Source organism: Ambystoma mexicanum, chromosome 2p (genome assembly GCF_040938575.1).
Source record: "Ambystoma mexicanum isolate Mex_15411 chromosome 2p, UKY_AmexF1_1, whole genome shotgun sequence".
NCBI lineage: Eukaryota > Metazoa > Chordata > Amphibia > Caudata > Ambystomatidae > Ambystoma > Ambystoma mexicanum.
The window spans coordinates 1,176,098,869-1,176,119,213 of record NC_090923.1 but is presented as its reverse complement, the minus strand read 5'-3'; the positions used below and the strand labels follow the sequence as shown (position 1 = coordinate 1,176,119,213).

At 53.4% G+C, this 20,345-nt stretch overlaps 1 protein-coding gene, 1 non-coding gene and 1 pseudogene across 2 annotated transcripts in view; 2 read left to right on the top strand and 1 right to left on the bottom strand.

Moving 5' to 3' along the window:
* The window catches only part of LOC138567285 (non-structural maintenance of chromosomes element 3 homolog), a 192,929-nt gene extending 191,733 nt beyond the window's left edge, over positions 1–1,196 (bottom strand). The window contains exon 1 of the mRNA XM_069645336.1: positions 1,094–1,196. The gene's annotated coding sequence lies outside the window, so the exon portion shown is untranslated. The remainder of the gene's footprint in view (positions 1–1,093) is intronic.
* Positions 1,197–15,512: 14,316 nt separating this feature from the next.
* Positions 15,513–15,660, top strand: LOC138568504 (5.8S ribosomal RNA; annotated as a pseudogene).
* Positions 15,661–16,146: 486 nt separating this feature from the next.
* On the top strand, positions 16,147–19,839 carry LOC138568182 (28S ribosomal RNA). The gene has a single exon (XR_011302542.1). It is a non-coding gene; the product is annotated as a 28S ribosomal RNA (ribosomal RNA).
* The last annotated feature ends 506 nt before the right edge of the window (positions 19,840–20,345 follow it).

The following is a 20,345-nucleotide window of genomic DNA, read 5'->3' as shown; positions in this document are numbered from 1 at the left end:
AGGTGAAAGAGATCCCGCTGATACAAACTTAGATACAACAGAAGACACACTCAACAATTGGATCACCAAGGCCATTGACCAATTAACACCAGCTAAAACATTCAAAGCAACACCAAAAAAAACTGGCAGCAAAATGGTTCACAGAAGAACTGAAAAAACGCCCAAAAAAAATAAATGAATAACTGCAAAATGGAAACAAAAGAGAACAATACACCAGACAAGAATAAAATACCAAAGACAACTGCAACTGGAAAAAGCAACAGTCCTCAAAGCAAAAAAATAAAAATAAAACTACTACGCCACAAGAATCGGCAAACAATTCACAGAAAGAACTCCATCACCCCTACACACTTTGTGACAGACACTTACACCAGAGCAGTGTCTGTGTAGTAGCTGCACAGCAGTTACTACTTCTGCAGGCATTATCCTGCGCAGGTATAATTATATATGTAGTCACTTACAACAGAGCAGGGTGTGTGTAGTAGCTGCACAGCAGTTACTGCATCTGCGAGCATTAGCCAGCGCAGGTATTATATATATAGTCACTTATTATAGCTCCTACACAGACCCTGCTCTGGAGATATAGATATATATATATATATATAGCATTAGCCTGTGCAGGTATTATTAGATATGTACAGCGCTACTCATTGGGCCAGCTCTCGCCGGATCCGAGATCCGGCACCAGATGTGTAGCCGGATCTCGGGATCATATATATATATATATATAGGAACTTACACAAGTGCACGGTCTGTGTAGTAGCTGAAAAGCAGTTACTTCATCTGCGAGGATTACAGAGCCTGAAACGTACCGTAAATGAGCTTCGGAGCAGCTATTGTGTCTATAATGCCAACAACAGGCTGCCCCGTGTAATTTCAAAACCAGATATTTAGAAAATCACTTACTTTCAATATTTAATTTCAACAAGCGATAAGTAGAATACAAGGAATTACATCTTCAACCTGCATTCCTAGAGGTTGCAAAAGGGCTCCTCTTAACAATATAACAACAAAGGGGTGAGAACGTCTAAGTTGATGGATGCTAAAAGAAATGCATATAAAGCACTAAAAGAACTGGATTGCATACACTCACCTGATGCTGTCTGGAAACTACTGGACATGCGCGTTTCTTAAAGGGTAGTTTTCTAGTTCCCATTCGAGAAACGGACCTCCACTTCATCACTTGGGCTGCTCTGTATCACGTGGGTTTCAACGTCGACGTCATCACGTGGGCTGCTCTGCATCACGTGGGTTTCAACGTTCACTTCTCATCTTTTTTGCTCGAACGGCAAGGTGTCGCAGCAGAGATTCCTCCTTTGCAAAGCACATTTCTATAGTTGATTATTTGGTTTCTGATAACTCTTAAAGTTATCTCATGTTGATTGTTACTTTAATGCAGAGCGGCAATATTGGGAAGGGGGTATTTCTTTGTATTTTGGTGGTTTGTAATGTGTATCAGGGGTGAGTTTTACAGGCGGATTCAGTTTTGTTTATTTCGTTATTTCAGGGTTTTTTGAGGATATGCAATGTGCATTAAAGGGGTGAGGCAATAGTGGGGAGGGTGTATTTCTGTATATTTTGGGTTAAGGTTTACTTGGGTGGATTCAGTTCGTTTTGGGATTTTCTTATGCAGATGTGCAATTTGCCCGTGGGAGATGTGTTTTATGGAGTGGGGCTGGACACAGTGCGTTCCTTCCATCCCAATTGGACTTCCACTGTACCAGTTAACAGTACAGCGAACGGTTAGCATTCATGCCAACCCTCCCGATTTGGGCGGGAGACTCCCTATTTTTTCATCAAAAATGTTGCTAATTTTTACTTTCTCCCTCCTAAAATATTTCTAACGTCAATTCAATCCAATGGGAAAATTCCCTTCTCCCGATTTCTGTCACAAAATCTCCCTCCCAGCTGTGGTAAAATGTTGGCATGTATGGGTTAGTTATCCTCCCCGCTGGAGGAGGGAGGGAGTTGGAAGATTTGGTATGTGCAGCAGATGGGGATATGTGTCTTATCCAGACAGACGCATATCGGTACACATTTCCAGCATAACAGTTCAGTTCTTTATTTCTCCTACATGGGAGGCGATCTGGCATTCTCCGGGGAGGGATTGTTCATTTACCCCTTTGTAATGGGTAGCAACTAGTTCCCATCCGAGTAAAGGAACATAGCAACAGCCCATGCTCTCTTCTTCACTTGACCTCTGATGTCATCTGTGTGATTTGCGGAGCAGTGAAGCGGTTCCGGAGGACGTTCAGTGAGCGGGCCAGGGCTGAGCGGGAATTCTGAACGCTCTGGCTGCCGGTGCAAGTGCAACCGAACCATGCCAGCCTTTGGCTTGCAGTGTTTGGGGTGTGCATTTCAACACCGGGAACGTTTCTACGAGACCCTGGAGCGTCCTGAGTGGCAAGGCTCTGGCTGCCAGGTTGCAGGTACAGCAGCATCTAGTGTGCTCTTGGCTGGCTGTAAATACAATGGGTATTTTCTTCTGGATACCGTGAACATTCTTGCAAGACACCCGATTTCGATACAGGAGCGGGAAATTACATTTACTTTAAAAATCATGCTCAGCTATTCAACATTAAAGGTATGGAGGGCTAAGAAAAGGAACAGGGAAACGGTGTATGATGGTGTTTAACTGATCAAATGGGGCTAATAGAGTGATTTAATGTTTCATGAGGGTGTGATTATTAGGGTGGGTGGTTTTAGAGGGGGTCGGCTGGGGCTATCTGCGTGTGATTCGGGATTGGCACACAGGCATCTGTTGCAAGGGGGAAGGGACATCTTGCTGTTTGGAGGGAGGATGGGGCATTATGGTATTGGTCTAGACTAGAGGGAGGGATGGGGCATCTTGGTGGGGTCTGAATGGTTGGATAGGAGCATGCTGGTGTGGCTCTGGCGGGATTGGGCACATTTGTGTGGATCTGGAGAAAGGGGACACATTGGTGTGGGTCGGGAGGGATAGGACATAGTGGTGTGGGTCTGGGGAGGGATAGGGACAGTGGTGTGGGGGAGGGTTGAGGTACATTGGTGTGGGTCTGGGGAGGGATGGAGGACATGGGTGTGTTTCTGGAGGGAGAGATGGGGCACAGTGTGTCTGGAGGGTGGCATGGGTCATCTAGGTGTGGGTTGGGGCACATGGGTGCGTTTCTGGAGGGAGAGATGGTGGGGGCTCATTGGTGTGGCTCTGGAGGGAGGTGGTGGGAGCACATTGGTGTGGATCTGGGTGGAGGGATGATCCACATGGGTGTGTTTCTGGAGGGAGAGATGGGGCACAGTGGGTCATCTTGGTGTGGTTCTGGAGTGGTGTGGTGGGGGCACATTAGTGTGGCTCTGGGGTGGTGGTGGGGGCACAAGGATGCGTTTCTGGAGGGAGAGACGGGGCACAGTGGGTCTGGACGGTGACATGGGTCATCTAGGTGTGGGTTGGGAAGTGGGACGGGGCATCTTGGTGTGGCTCTGGAGGGAGGTGGTGGGGCACATTGGTGTGGATCTGGGTGGAGGGATGGTGCACATGGGTGCGTTTCTGTAGGGAGATATGGGGCACAGTGGGTCTGGAGGGTGACATGGGTCATCTAGGTGTGGGTTGGGAAGTGGGACGGGGCATCTTGGTGTGGCTCTGGAGGGAGGTGGTGGGGCACATTGGTGTGGATCTGGGTGGAGGGATGGTGCACATGGGTGCGTTTCTGTAGGGAGATATGGGGCACAGTGGGTCTGGAAGGTGGCATGGGTCATCTAGGTGTGGGTTGGGAAGTGGAACGGGGCATCTTGATGTGGCTCTGGAGGGAGGTGGTGGGGGCGCATTGGTGTGGCTCTGGGAGGAGGGATGGTGCACATGGGTGTGCTTCTGGAGGGAAAGATGGGACATAGTGGGTCTGGAGGGTGGCATGGGTCATCTAGGTGTGGGTTGGGAAGTTGGAAGGGGCACATTGGTGTGTCTCTGTAGGGAGGTGGTGGGGGCTCATTGGTGTGGCACTGGAGGGAGGTGGTGGGGGCACAAGGGTGTGTTTATGGAGGGAGAGATGGGGCACAGTGGGTCTGGAGGGTGGCATGGGTCATCTAGGTGTGAGTTGGGAAGTTGGACGGGGCATCTTGGTGTGGCTCTGGAGGGAGGTGGGGGCTCATTGGTGTGGCTCTGGAGGGAGGTGGTGGGGGCACATTGGTGTGGATCTGGGTGGAGGGATGGTCCACATGGGTGTGTTTCTGGAGGGAGAGATGGGGCACAGTGGGTCTGGAGGGTGGCATGGGTCATCCAGGTGTGGTTTGGGAAGTGGGATGGGCACATTGGTGTGGCTCTGGAGGGAGATGTGGGGGCACATTGGTGTTGATCTGGCTGGAGGGATGGTGCACATGGGTGTGTTTCTGGAGGGAGAGATGGGGCACAGTGTGTCTGGAGGGTGGCATGGGTCATCTAGGTGTGGGTTGGGAAGTTGGACGGGGCATCTTGGTGTGGCTCTGGAGGGAGGTGGTGGGGGCACATTGGTGTGGATCTGGGCAGAGGGATGGTGCACATGGGTGTGTTTCTGGAGGGAGAGATGGGGCACATGGGTCTGGAGGGTGGCATGGGTCATCTAGGTGTGGATTGGGAAGTGGGACGGGGCATCTTGGTGTGGCTCTGGAGGGAGGGGGTGGGGGCACATTGGTGTGTATCTGGGTGGAGGGATGGTGCACATGCGTGCGTTTCTGTAGGGAGAGATGGGGCACAGTGAGTCTGGAAGGTGGCATGGGCCATCTAGGTGTGGGTTGGGAAGTGGGACGGAGCATCTTGGTGTGGCTCTGGAGGGAGGTGGTGGGGGCACATTAGTGTGGCTCTGGGGGAGCTGGTGGGGGCACATGGGTGCGTTTCTGGAGGGAGAGATGGGGCACAGTGGGTCTGGAGGGTGACATGGGTCATCTAGGTGTGGGTTGGGAAGTTGGACGGGGAATCTTGGTGTTGCTCTGGAGGGAGGTGGTGGGGGCACATTGGTGTGGCTCTGTGGGGAGGTGGTGGGGGCACATTGGTGTGGATCTGGGTGGAGGGATGGTGCACATGCATGCGTTTCTGTAGGGAGAGATGGGGCACAGTGGGTCTGGAAGGTGGCATGGGTCATCTAGGTGTGGGTTGGGAAGTGGGACGGGGCATCTTGGTGTGGCTCTGGATGGAGGTGGTGGGGGCACATTGGTGTGGATCTGGGTGGAGGGATGGTGCACATGCGTGCGTTTCTGTAGGGAGAGATGGGGCAAAGTGGGTCTGGAAGGTGGCATGGGTCATCTAGGTGTGGGTTGGGAAGTGGAACGGGGCATCTTGGTGGTGGGGGCACATTGGTGTGGCTCTGGGAGGAGGGATGGTGCACATGGGTGTGTTTCTGGAGGGAAAGATGGGACATAGTGGGTCTGGGGGTGGCATGAGTCATCTAGGTGTGGGTTGGGAAGTTGGAAGGGGCATCTTGGTGTGGCTCTGTAGGGAGGTGGTAGTGGCAAATTGGTGTGGCTCTGGAGGGAGGTGGTGGGGGCACATTGGTGTGGCACTGGAGGGAGGTGGTGGGGGCACATGGGTGTGTTTATGGAGGGAGAGATGGGGCACAGTGGGTCTGGAGGGTGGCATCTAGGTATGGGTTGGGATGTTGGACGGGCCATCTTGGTGTGGCTCTGGAGAGAGGTGGTGGGGGCTCTTTGGTGTGGATCTGGGTGGAGGGATGGTCCACATGCGTGTGTTGCTGGAGGGAGAGATGGGGCACAGTGGGTCTGGAGGGTGGCATGGGTCATCTAGGTGTGGGTTGGGAAGTTGGACGGGGCATCTTGGTGTGGCTCTGGAGGGAGGTGGTGGGGGCACATTGGTGTGGATCTGGGCCAAGGGATGGTGCTCATGGGTGTGTTTCTGAAGGGAGAAATGGGGCACAGTGGGTCTAGAGGGTGGCATGGGTCATCCAGGTGTGGTTTGGGAAGTGGGACGGGCATCTTGGTGGGCTCTGGAGGGAGGTGGTGGGGGCACATTGGTGTGGCTCTGGAGGGAGATGTCGGGGCACATTGGTGTTGATCTGGCTGGAGGGATGGTGCACATGGGTGTGTTTCTGGAGGGAGAAATGGGGCACAGTGGGTCTAGAGGGTGGCATGGGTCATCCAGGTGTGGTTTGGGAAGTGGGACGGGCATCTTGGTGGGCTCTGGAGGGAGGTGGTGGGGGCACATTGGTGTGGCTCTGGAGGGAGATGTGGGGACACATTGGTGTTGATCTGGCTGGAGGGATGGTGCACATGGGTGTGTTTCTGGAGGGAGAGATGGGGCACAGTGGGTCTGGAGGGTGGCATGGGTCATCTAGGTGTGGGTTGGAAAGTTGGATGGGGCATCTTGGTGTGGCTCTGGAGGGAGGTGGTGGGGGTACATGGTTGTGTTTCTGGAGGGAGAGATGGGGCACAGTGGGTCTGTAGGGTAGCATGGGTCATCTAGGTGGGTTGGGAAGTTGGACGGGGCATCTTGGTGTGGCTCTGGAGGGAGGTGGTGGGGGCACATTGGTGTGGATCTGGGCAGAGGGATGGTGCACATGGGTGTGTTTCTGGAGGGAGAGATGGGGCACAGTGGGTCTGGAGGGTGGCATGGGTCATCTAGGTGTGAGTTGGGAAGTGGGACGAGGCATCTTGGTGTGGCTCTGGAGGCAGGTGGTGGGGGCACAGTGGTGTGGCTCTGGAGGGAGGTGGTGGAGGCACATTGGTGTGGATCTAGATGGAGGGATGGTGCACATGGGTGTGTTTCTAGAGGGAGAGATGGGACGCAGTGGGTCTGGAGGGTGGCATGGGTCATCTAGGTGTGGGTTGGGAAGTTGTACGGGGCATCTTGTTGTGGCTCTGGAGGGAGGTGGTCGGGGCACATTGGTGTGGCTCTCGGGGGAGGGGGTGGGTGCACATTGGTGTGGACCTGGGCAGAGGGATGGTGCACATGGGTGTGTTTCTGGAGGGAGAGATGGGGCACAGTGGGTCTGGAGGGTGGCATGGGTCATCTAGGTGTGGGTTGGAAAGTTGGACGGGGCATCTTGGTGTGGCTCTGGAGGGAGGTGGTGGGGGTACATGGGTGTGTTTCTGGAGGGAGAGATGGGGCACAGTGGGTCTGGAGGGTAGCATGGGTCATCTAGGTGTGGGTTGGGAAGTTGGACGGGGCATCTTGGTGTGGCTGTGGAGGGAGGTGGTGGGGGCACATTGGTGTGGATCTGGGCGGAGGGATGGTGCACATGGGTGTGTTTCTGGAGGGAGAGATGGGGCACAGTGGGTCTAGAGGGTGGCATGGGTCATCTAGGTGTAGGTTGGGAAGTGGGACGGCATATTGGTGTGGGTCTGGAAGGAGGGGGTGGGGCACATTGGTGTGGGTTAGGGCGGGTGGGGGCATACTAGGATGGGTGGTTTTATAGGGGGTTGGTTGGGGCTATCTGCATGTGATTCAGGGTGGGCACATGGGCATCTGATGCAAGGGGAAGGGGCATCTTGCTATGTGGAGGGAGGACGGGGCATTATGGTATTGGTCTGGAGGGAGGGATGGGGCATCTTGTGGTTCTGAGAGGGAGGGATTGGGCATATTGGTGTGGGTCTGAGAGGAAGGAATGGTGCACATGGGTGTGGGTCTGGAGGGAGGAATGGGGACATTGCTGTGGGTACGAAGGGAGGCATAGGACACATTGGTGTGCATCTGGAGGGAGGGAGGGATGGGGCATATTGGTGTGGGTCTTGAGGGAGGGGTTGGGGCTCATTGGTCGGAGGACGGATAGGGGGATCTTTCTGTGTGGAGGGAGCATGGGGCATCATGATATGGGTCTGGAGGAAGGGATTGGCATCTTGGAGTCTGCATCAGAGGAATGGAAGGGCAAGGCATATAATGGGGGAATGTCAGGGAATGGTGTATCATTTGGGTCAGGGCTGGAGCACTCTGGTGGGAAGGAAGGGGGCATCTGGGTGTGAATGGAGGGATGGGGTGTGCTTGTCTGGAGAGAAGGATGTTGATTTATTGGAGTGGTGGGAGCATGTGTGTGTCGAAGGGAGGAGGTAATCGGGTGGGTATAGAGAGAGGGCGAATGGCGCCATCCGTTCTGACTTGAGTGTCGTGTAGACCGTTGAAACCTCCGCCCTCAAGTGACGCACAGGGGAACTAAAAGAAACCCGCTGTGCGACCTTTGGGGCCACAGGTGGGAGATGTTACTTCCCGGATCCACGGAACCTCTGGAACACCGATGCTGCTGTCAAAAAGAACGAGGTTAAGTACCAGGCAATTACAATATATCATGTTAACCAAAGGATCTGAATAGTCTTACCTATCTGGTGTTTGGAAAACCCAGGAAACCTAGGAGGGAGGTTCGAGACTCAGATGAGGCGGTCCCTAGAACAATAGGACTGCAGAAAAACGTGGATGCAGGATAAGCCACCTGTAGGACTGAAGGCGTGACTTGAATCCCAAAAGGGAAATGGCGTAGGAGTTCAGCAAGGTACCAAGGGATGATCCAAAGGCAAGTCAGGGTCGTGTCCAAAATCCAGCAACAGGTAAACAGTTCCAAACAAAGGTACAAAGGGGTAATCCGAAGGAGTCCAAGATAGAGTTCCGAGATCAAGATAAACAGTAAAGCAAAACGTAACGCCAAACAGGGTCTGAAGACAGCTGAGAAGCAATGAGTGTTCCGTGTCTCAAGACTTATATACTGAGCATTTCGGGGTCATGTGACGTCCACCAAGGTCACGTGAGGAACGCCACTCTGGATCACGTGAGCAAGTGAACGATCGACGTGGAGAAGTAACGCCCCCTCTTCTGCTGTATGTTCTCCATGGCAACTGCCAGTGCAGGAAGGGTTGCAATCGAGCCCGTAAATCATACCTGGTACGGAGCTTTCGGTCCTTTGGGAAAACCGAATCACATGAGCCTCGAACCCTGGAGGGAGGTGTTGGGGAAATGTGAGCAGTGTTCTGGTGTGCAGTGGATCGGTGTGCAGAGGATCGTCTAACATAGCCCCCCCCAATGGCCCACCACTGCGTGGGCAGGACGGGTGATCCCTATGGAAGCGAGCTACCAACCGAGGAGCGTCAAGATCCAAGGCGGAAACCCAAGAACGCTCCTCCGGTCCGTAGCCCTTCCAATCCACTAAATACTGGAGCCTACCCCTAAACCAACGGGAACCCAAAATGGCCGACACTTCAAAAACATCAGGAGAGGCCAGGGACACCGGAGCAACAGGGGCCCGGAGGCGGGAAGAATCAGGACAAGGCTTGAGGAGAGAGAAATGAAATACAGGATGGATACGCCAAGAACTTGGGAGAAGTAGACGAAAAGCCACCAGATTCACAACCTGAGAGATCACATACGGGCCAACGAAACGAGGTAGCAGTTTCCGGCAACCCACTAGGCGAAGGTGACGTGAAGACAACCACACCCTAGAACCCACCACCAGGGGAGGAGCAGCCAGACGCTTGCCGTCAACACGAGCCTTCATAGAAGCCTTTGCTTCAGTAAGATGGACCACAGTACTAGCATGAACAGCAGACAGATCCCTAAGACAAGCCGTGGCCGCAGGATTCGAAGAAACAGAAGCATCAGGGACAGGCAAGACCTTGGGGTGTTGACCGTAGAGGGCGTAAAATGGAGAAAAACCTGTAGCAGAATGAGCCGCGTTATTGTATGCGAACTCAGCAAGCCGTAAAGCGGTCAACCAGGAGGTCTGCTGTTGCAATATAAGACACCAAAGATACTGCTCCATAGATTGATTCGTCCTTTCGGTCTGCCCCTCAGTCTCAGGATGATAGGCCGAAGAATACCTGGTATCGATGTCCAGTAATTTAGTCAATGACCTCCAAAACCGAGAGGTGAACTGTGACCCTCGATTGGATACAATGACCGAAGGGAGTCCAAATAACACGAACACATGCTCAAAAAACAAGTCTGCCAAGACCGGGGCCGAAGGAATACCCTTGCAAGGAACAAAACGAGCCATTTTTGTGAACGTGTCCACCACCACCCAGATGGTGTCAAAACCTTGTATCTTGGTGAGGTCGGTTACGAAATCCATTGTCAGTGTATGCCAAGGTATTGGAGGTACCGGAAGCGGAAGCAGGAGCCCAACCGGTCGTCCTCTTCGATGTTTAGCCTGAGCACAAACAGCGCATGAATTGACATAGCATTCCACATCGCGCTTCATAGAGAGCCACCAACACCAGCGCTTTAGGAGATCCAAAGTGCGCTCTTGACCGGGATGGGCATTGAAGGGAGCATCATGAGACCACTCAAGGGCCAAGTTACGAGTGTCAGGTGTGGGAAGAAACAGACGTTCATGCACGAAAGGCAAACCATCAGAATAAACGGGGTCCCAATCCCGCAATTGGTCAGAATTATTGCTAGTCCAAGATCGTACAGAATCTAACAATGACAAAGAGGGAGTGCAGAGACAAATCACATGACTCTTTCCGAGAACAGTGTCAGGGAAGGTTGGCAACTCGACCCCACCCGGGGAACGTGACAAGGCGTCCGCTTTTGCATGTGAGGTTCCAGGACGTTGCATAATATGGAAATCAAAAGAGGAAAAGAAAAGATGCCACCGGACCTGTCTGCTATTGATGCACTTCAATGAGGCCAGATCCTGTAGATTTCGATGATCTGAGTATACAGTGATTGGATGCTTAGCCCCCAGAAGATGATGACGCCAGACACGAAAGGCGTCCATGACAGCCAGGAGTTCCTTCTCCGTTACGGTATAATGGGTCTCAGTATTGGAGAACTTACGGGAATGGTATGCCACCGGGTGCAATTTGCCTGTTGTAGGACATGTCTGAGACAATACCGCACCAAGAGCAAAAGAAGAGGCATCCGCCTCAACTATGAACGGAAGATCGGGATTGGGGTGCTGGAGCACCGGTGCGGTAGTGAAAGCGGTTTTCAAAGCCTCAAAAGATTCCTGATGTTCCCTCTGCCATCGATAGGGTACCTGAGGGCTGGTCAGAGCCGTGAGTGGGGCAACAATTGTGGAAAAGGAGGAAATAAAACACCTATAAAAGTTGGCGAAGCCCAAAAAGGCCTGCAAGGACTTGAGTGTTTGAGGAACTGGCCAATCTAGGACTGCTTTAATCTTGGATTCGTTCATGGATAATGCCCCAGGGGTAATGTGGAATCCCAGAAATTCAACAGACGTTTTATGGAACTGACATTTCTCGGGTTTGGCAAATAGGGAATGTTCCCTCAGACGGGATAATACTTCTCGGACATGCTTTACATGGTCATCAAGATTACGTGAAAATATCAAGATGTCGTCCAAATAAACAACCATGTATACATCCAGAATGTCCCTGAATATGTCATTCATAAAACGCTGGAATGTTGCCGGGGCGTTACATAGGCCGAAGGGCATGACTAGATATTCATAAAAGCCGTAACAGGTACAAAAAGCAGTTTTCCACTCATCGCCTTTGCGAACGCGCACTAGATTGTATGCGCCGCGAAGATCCAGCTTGGTGAAAACAGAAGCATGAGATAAGTGGTCCAGAAGGGGTGTGATTAACGGAATTGGATATCTATCCTTTTTCGTGATAGCATTAAGACGCCGATAATCCACACAAGGACGTAAATCCCCCTCTTTCTTAGGTACAAAAAATATAGGACTTGCAGCTGGTGAAGTAGAGGGACGGATGTGTCCTAATCGTAGGGCGTTCTGGACATACTGTTTCAATGCTTGTTCTTCCGAGGGAGACAAGGAATAAATCCTGCCCGAAGGAATGGTGGAATCAGGGATTAATTCAATTGGGCAGTCATATGGTCTGTGTGGAGGAAGTACCTCGGAAGAACCGCACTCGAAAACTGATTCGAATGCTTTATACTCAGATGGAATCCCTGACACCACCCCCCCAACGGTATGCGAATTCACAACCTCTGATCCATCATCATTCAGCGTGAGTTGAGCTAGGGCTCCCAAGGCCCGAGAAGGAGTATCGGTTGCTTGATGGGTTGGGAGACAATAGTTCTGACAAATCTCAGACTCGAAGAGCACCGTGCCTGATTGCCAATTAATCAGAGGATTGTGTTCACGTAACCATGGTATTCCTAATATGATACCGAATTGAGGTGTGGTAATCAAGTCAAAACTTAACGTCTCTGTGTGAATGTCTTGTATGGTCAACAATAGAGGTGCAGTTTGGTGTCTAACAGGACCAGAGACTAGTGCAGTGCCATCTACGGCCTGAACAGGTTCAGGTCGGGTTTTTACCACTAAAGGTAAATTGAGGGAATGGGCTAACACGATGCCCATGTAGTTCCCAGTGGCACCTGAGTCAATGATGATCGTGACTGTATGAGAAATACCTGTAGAGGGACAAAGAGTGGCCTGTACAAAGATGGGTTGGACACGAGCAAAGGCAAGAGGGGTACCCGGAGATGAAGACTGAACACTCGACCTGGTCTCCGGATCTAAGGTCGAGCTGTCCGAAAAACCTGACTCTTCTTGGGATGCCGAGGGCATTCCTTCACATAATGTCCTGTGGTGCCACAATAAAAGCATGCATTATCCACCCTTCTACGTTCCCTCTCAGATGTTGTAATAGGGCTACATAAACCTCCTGCTTGCATAGGTTCTTCAGTACTGGAAGCAGGGGTACTGACAACTGTAGGATGGGAAGAAACCCCCACTCAGCTCTGTGCTCTGATCGCCGTGCATCTACCTGCAGAGCAAGATCCACTAGTTCCTGATACTGAGTGGGCATGGAAGGTATCACTGCTAAAGCATCTTTCATTACGTTACTCAACCCCCTATAAAAGATAACTGCCCGCTTGCTTTCTGGCCATGATGTCTCGGCAACCAATTGATTGAACCGGGTGATGTAATCTATCAAAGTCCCTCTGCCCTGAGTTAGTTCTAACAACTCCAAATCCCTAGACTGTGCCTTGTGTCTGGTATCAAAGACTCGAGACATTTCTAGAATTAACAAATCAAAATCATAAAGAACCGGGCTATTATTCTCCAATAAAGGATTAGCCCAAGCAGCAGCAGTCCCGGCCAAATGGGAAAGGGCAAAGGCGGCTTTAGCAGTGGAATTAGGAAAGGCCAGAGGTCTGCACAAGAAATGTAATTTGCACTGATTGATGAAGGTCCTGAATTTCTTGGGGTCACCTTGATAACGTTCAGGAGCGGCCAGGGGGGAAGGGGTTGGGAGGACCACCAGAGTTGGAGCTGGGGTATTTGCCAAGGGAGGAGGTGTGGTTGAAGTGCTAGCATCCCCGAATTCAGGGTCTGCAGGAAGAGAATGCTGAAAACTCTGTATGGAATCTAATCTTTGGTGAATCACCGTATTCGCGGCGGCCATATCTGCCCTTAATACTGTATTCGCCTGAACTAAAGCAGCTATGGGTTCTTCCGTGGATCCCTGCATTGTCTAACACGACTATATGGCTTCTCAGTCTGTTCTGACTTGAGTGTCGTGTAGACCGTTGAAATCTCCGTCCTCAAGTGACGCACAGGGGAACTAAAAGAAACCCGCTGCGCGACCTTTGGGGCCACAGGTGGGAGATGTTACTTCCCGGATCCACGGAACCTCTGGAACACCGATGCTGCTGTCAAAAAGAACGAGGTTAAGTACCAGGCAATTACAATATATCACGTTAACCAAAGGATCTGAATAGTCTTACCTATCTGGTGTTTGGAAAACCCAGGAAACCTAGGAGGGCGGTTCGAGACTCAGATGAGGCGGTCCCTAGAACAATAGGACTGCAGAAAAACGTGGATGCAGGATAAGCCACCTGTAGGACTGAAGGCGTGACTTGAATCCCAAAAGGGAAATGGCATAGGAGTTCAGCAAGGTACCAAGGGATGATCCAAAGGCAAGTCAGGGTCGTGTCCAAAATCCAGCAACAGGTAAACAGTTCCAAACAAAGGTACAAAGCGGTAATCCGAAGGAGTCCAAGATAGAGTTCCGAGATCAAGATAAACAGTAAAGCAAAACGTAACGCCAAACAGGGTCTGAAGACAGCTGAGAAGCAATGAGTGTTCCGTGTCTCAAGCCTTATATACTGAGCGGTTCGGGGTCATGTGACGTCCACCAAGGTCACGTGAGGAACGCCACTCTGGATCACGTGAGCAAGTGAACGATCGACGTGGAGATGTAACGCTGCCTCTTCTGCTGTATGTTCTCCATGGCAACTGCCAGTGCAGGAAGGGTTGCAATCGAGCCCGTAAATCATACCTGGTACGGAGCTTTTGGTCCTTTGGGAAAACCGAATCACATGAGCCTCGAACCCTGGAGGGAGGTGTTGGGGAAATGTGAGCAGTGTTCTGGTGTGCAGTGGATCGGTGTGCAGAGGATCGCCTAACACCATCTGAGTGAGTCTGGAGCTAGAGGTGAAGCATATGGGTGTGGCTCTGAGGGGTGGCGCATCTTGGTGTAGGTATGGCGGGACGGATGTTGGTGTCTTTGTGTGGGTTTGGATGGAGGGATGGTGGCATGTGGGTCAGGAGGGAGGTGGCATTTGAATCTAGAACAAGTATTTGGAAGGATAAATGAATGGGGCATTTGAGTGTGAATGGTATCTGCTTGTGAATGGGGGCATGAAGGATCATTAACAGCGGAGCAGCGGGAGAGAGAGCCGTGGGCCCGACCTCGGTTGCATCCCAGACGTGCACACCCACAGCACGGGGCACCTCTCGCAGATCGGTCCAGTGCACGTGGTCAACCAGGGAGCAGGGATTTCATTCCACCAGAGAGGGGGTCCGCGACCCAGCAGATGACCGGGGATACCTGGCAGGGTTGGGTTAACCTGCTGGGGATGTCCCCAACCACGCACTGGAAAGGGTGCCCTGCGCAGCCCCCTCTCTTCACTGAGCCCACCTCTGCGCTGGCAGGAGGCGCACACTCTGGCCTACCAGTGGGTGGGCATTGGTGGGCACACCCCGGTCAGCAGGGAAGCCCCCAGTGGGGGCAGCCGGGAGCCCAGGGAAACCTGACTGCTCTTGGGGGGCGCCTCAGGCAGATAGGGGCCTGGCACGCCAGGTATGAGCCCCGAGCCATGGTGCAGCTGGCTTACTCAACGGTGGGCGCCAAGGTTCCAGCCGCCCACGTCTGTGGGCGAACAATGCCCAGGCCCGCTGGCACAGTGGGTGACCTTCCCTCTTGCCCAGGTACCTGGAGCTGGGCCCAATGCGGCCTGGCTGGGGTTTGAAGACTCTAGCGGTCCCACCCAACACCCCCTTTCTGTCTCTGGCCCGCCTCGCTGTCCGTCTCCCAGGCCCCACCCAAAACTTAAGTGGAAGGGGTCGGGGGAAGGATGAGTGGATCGGGCCGGGTGGGCAGGTGGCAGAGCGGCCTACCTCCACCTCCCTGGGACACGCTGTGCTGTTGCAGGTGGCGCTCAGGCTTCCCAGTCTGAGCACCTGGATTCTTTTTAAAAAAACATTTTATTTCATTTTTTTAACCACAATGGTTTCCGCCGAGCTAGACAGGGCGCTGGGCTGTCCCGCCACAGGTGGCGCTGCCTCCCCGACCTCTCCTGCACTGGCAGGGTCAGGCCGACGTCTGGAACAAAAAAATAAGTTGCCTGTGACTCTTGCCGGGGGATCACTCGACTCGTGCATTGGTGAATAACGCAGCTAGCTGCGAGAATTAGTGTGAATTGCAGGACACATTGATTACTTCGAACTCACCATGTGGCCCTGGGATTTTCCCGGGGCTACGCCTGTCTGAGGGTACAAGCGGTACATCAATCGCCCTGGGGTTGCCTCCCAGGAGCGTGGCTGGGGCTGTCGCAGGGACCCCATTCCATTCATCCCCCCTAAGGTCAGACCCCGATCAGCACCGTTGCTGCATCCTTGGATCTGGCATGCAAGCTCATTGCCGACGCGTCCTGGCCTCCCCAGTTTCCCCACCTCATGCTGGTTTCGGGAGGGTCGGGTGGCCGCCACACCCCGGATGAGGTGGTGGCAGCAGTAGTAGGCTTTAAAAAAGCCTGGCACACCTTCACCCTACCCCGGGACACCTGGCTGTGCTGTGTGTGGCTGTCTTTGGTGTCCATCGGCTGCCGGCACAGGATGACCATGGAACGCGGACCTCGTGACCATGTGGGCTACGGTCGCAGATTAGGACAGAGCACACCCGCCTGCGCCAGGGGCACAGGGCTGGGGCAAACCCCTATACGGGCCCGAGGCCAGCTGCCCTGAGCTTTGTGCTCCCCGACCACAGCCTCAGATTAGACGTGGTGACCTGCTGAATTTAAGCATATTACTAAGCAGAGGAAAATAAACTAACCAGGATTCCCTCAGTAACAGCCAGTGAAAAGGGAAGAGCCCAGCGCCGAATCCCCATTCAGCGGTAGGCGTGGGAAATGTGGCGCACAAAAGACCGACTCCCCGGCATCGCTCAGGGGGCTCAAGTCCTTCTGATCGAGTCTCACCACGTGGATGGTCTTAGGCCGGTAGCGGCCTCTTGCACACCAGGATCAGGTCTTCTTGGAGTTAGGTTGCTTGGGAATGCAGCCCAAAGCGTGTGGTAAACTCTGTCTAAGGCTAAATACGGGCGTGCGACTGATGGCCAGCAAGTACCGTAAGGGAAAGTTGAAAAGAACTTTGAAGAGAGAGTTCAAGAGGGCGTGAAACAGTTGAGAGGCAAACCAGTGGGGTCTGTGCAGTCCGCTCACAGAATTCAACACGGCATGCAGGTTGGTCACAAGGAACGGTGGAGGCCCTTGAGGGTTTGCAGCCCGGGCACATCCGGCCCCAGCAGGGCTCATTTCCTCTGTCGCGGTGCACCACGACCGGCTGGGCCTTCCCAGGGGGCAGGTGGCTCTCTGCTCCAGCAGAGAGTGTTATACTCCCCTGACAGCAGTTTTGCTGTGTCCACAGGGCTGAGGGAGATAGACCACAACCGCGCCCTTATCCGGCAACCGTCCTGGCCCCTCTTGGGGGAGCTAGAGTTGCGACACGAGACAGGGCTCCTGATGGGACTGTGGTGGACTGCCCTCAATACACCCCGACCATGTCGTGCTGCCGGGTGGGGAGGCCCACAAAGGACGCCAGGGGTCTGAGTTGATGTCGGTTAACCACCCGACCTGTCTTGAAACACTGACCAAGGAGTATAACACGTGCCCGAGTCAGAGGGCTGAATGAAACCCTGTGATGTAATGATGGTGAGGGCCGGTGCTCGCCGATTGCAGTGGCATCGTATCGCGGTGGGCCCTCCACTGACCCGTCTCGCCCGCTCTGTCAGAGAGATGATGCATGAGTGTGTGTGATGGGAGCCGAAAGATGGTGAACTCGGCCTGGTGGAGTTCCGTAGCGGTCCTGATGTGTAAATCGGTCATCCGGCATGGGTATAGGGGCAAAAGACTAATCAAACGATATAGTAGCTGGTTTTCTCCGAAGTTTCCCTCAGGATAGCTGGCGCACGGAAACCTCAGTTTTCTCTAGCAAAGCGAATGATTGGAGGTCTTGGGACCAAAATTATCTCGACCTACTTCCAAACTTTAAATGGGTATGAAGCACGTCTAGCTGGCGTGGAGCCGGGTATTGTATGAAAGTGCTCAGTGGGCAACTTTTGGTAAGCAGAACTGGCGCTGGAGGATGAACCGAACGCCTGGTTAAGGCATGTGATGCAGACGCTCATCAGACCCCAGAAACGGTGTTGGTTGATATAGACAGCAGGGTGGTGGCCATGGAAGTCGGAATCCGCTAAGGGGTGTGTAACAACTCAACCTGCCGAATCAACTAGCCCTGAAAATGGATGGCGCTAGAGCGTCAGGCCCATACCCGGCTGGCGCTGAGAGCCGCGAGGGCTAAGGCAGGCGAGTAGGAAGGCTGCTGCGGTACGCACAGAAGCCCTGGTGGAGACGCCGCAGGTGCAGATCTTGGTGGTAGTAGCATATATTCAAACGGGAACTTTGAAGGATGAAGTGGAGAAGGGTTCCATGTGAACAGAAGTTGAACATGGGTCAGTCATTCCTAAGAGGTGGGCGAGTGCTGTTCGGAAGGGATGGGCTAAGGCCTCTGTTGCCCTCAGCCGATCGAAAAGAAGTCAGGTTCAGATCCCCGAACCCAGATTGGCGGAGACAGGCGCCCTTGCGGCGTCCAGTGCGGTAATGCAAATGATCCTAGAGAAGCCGGCGGGACCCGCAGGGAGAGTTCTTTTCTTTGAGAAGGGCAGGGCACCCTGGAATGGGTTTGCCCTGAGAAAGGGGCCCGAGCCTTGGAAAGCATTGCGGTTCTGGCGGCATCCGGTGAGCTCTCGTTGGTCCTTGAAAATCTGGGTGAGATGTTCTAAATCTCGCGCCAGGCCGTACCCATATCCGCAGCAGGTCTCCAAGGCAGACAACCTCTGGCATGTCAGAACAATGTAGGTACAGGAAGTCTGCAAGTTAGATCTGTAACTTCGGGATTAGGATTGGCTCCAAGGGCTGGGTCTGTCAGGCTGGGGTGCGAAGCAGGGCTGGGTGCTCACCATGGCTGGATGAGGCGTCTTCCCCTCCAGTGGGGCGGCGCTGCCTCTGGATGCGAGCCGGGCCCTTCCTGTGGATCACCCTAGCTGCAGTGTTCGCCTCTCGTCCCCCCTCCTGGGGTTCAGGGCCGGCATTCTGCCTCAACCGACACCTAGCAGCTTACTTGGAACTGGTGCAGACCAGGGGAATCTGACTTTAATTAAAACAAAGGATTGCGAAGCCCCGTGGAGGATGTTGACCCAATGTGATTTCTGCCAAGTGCTCTGAATGTCAAAGTGAAGAAATTCAATGAAGCGTGGGTAAACTGCTGGGGTAACTATGACTCTTAAGGTAGCCGTTAAGGTAGCCAAATGCCTAGTCATCTAATTAGTGATTCCCACTGTCCCTACCTACTATCTAGCAAAACCACAGTCAAGGGAACAAGCTTGGCAGAATTGTCGGGGAAAGAAGACCCGGTTGAGTTTGACTCTAGTCTGGCACTGTGAAGAGACATGAGTGGTAGAATAAGTGGGAGGCCCTCGAGCCCCTGGTGAAATACTACTCTTATCGTTTTTCCACTTACCCGGTGAGGCGGGGGCGAGCCCCGTGGGGCTCTCGCTTCTGGCTCCAAGCGCCGGCACCTGCTGGGCACGACCCGCTTCGGGGACAGTGGCAGGTGGGGAGTTTGACTGGGGTGGTACACCTGTCAAAGGATAACGCAGGTGTCCTAAGGCGAACACAGGCAGGACAGAAACCTCCCGCGGATCAGAAGGCCAAAAGCTAGCTTGATCTCAATTTTTCAGTATGAATACAGACCGTGAAAGTGGGGCTTCATGATCCTGCTGACTCTTTGGGTTTCAAGCAGGAGGTGTCAGAAAAGTTACCACAGGGATAACTGGCTTGTGGTGGCCAAGCCTTCATATCGACGTCACTTTTTGATCCTTCGATGTGGACTCTTCCTATTATTGTGAAACAGAATTCACCAAGCGTCGGATTGTTCACCCACTAATAGGGAGCGTGAGGTGGATTTAGACCGTTTTGAGACCGGTTAGTTTTACCCTACTGATGATGTGTTGTTGCAATAGTAATCCTGCTCAGTACGAGAGGAACCGCAGGTTCAGACATTTGGTGTGCATGCTTGGCTGAGTAGCCAATGGGGAGAAGCTACCATCTGTGGGATTATGACTGAACGCCTCCAAGTCAGAAATCCTCCCCCCTCCCAAGACCGTGATACTGCAGCGCTGTCTAGCATCAGTTGGCTTAGGATAGCCGGCCTCGGGGCCGGTGTGTAGAGGTGGACAGAAGGGGGCCATCTCTCTCACCTGTAGTGCACCGCATGTTCGTGGGGAATCTGGTGCTAAATCATTCGTAGACAACCTGATTCTGGTTCAGGGTTTCGTAAGTAGCAGGACAGCTACCTCGCTGCGATCTATTGGAAGTCATCCTCTGAGCCAAGCTTTTGTCGCAAGACGGCACCGCCGCCAAGGTTCTCCATCCTTCCTCCTGGGGCCCGCACGGCGCACAGGAAAATACCACCCACCCTAGGTGCGCACCCGCAGAGGTGTGCAGGCTGGGCGGGGAGCACTCTTCTCACCTTTCCTGGTCAGCTTGGCGGACCAGATGGCCTCGGGCCCGGGCCTTTCGAGGTGGTGCCTAAAGCCCCCGAACAGGGCAGGGGAAGAGAGGGTGCAAGCCACCCCAAGGCGTGGGGGTGGTACCTAATGCCTGTGATCCTGGAGGGTGAGATCGGGGCAGGCACGGCTGGCCGCTGGGCCAACTGTCCTGGTAGTAGGCCCAGATGGCCCAAGTTGTGGCTGGCGGACCAGATGGCCCGAGTTGCGGCTGACTCCTGCATTTGTCTCTGGTCGGGTTCCGTAAACTTAATAGTTGGCGTGGAAGCATCTCCCGGCCCGAGTGTGGAGGTGGTGCCTTAAGCGCGGCTGACTCCTGCATTTGTGTCGGGTTGGCA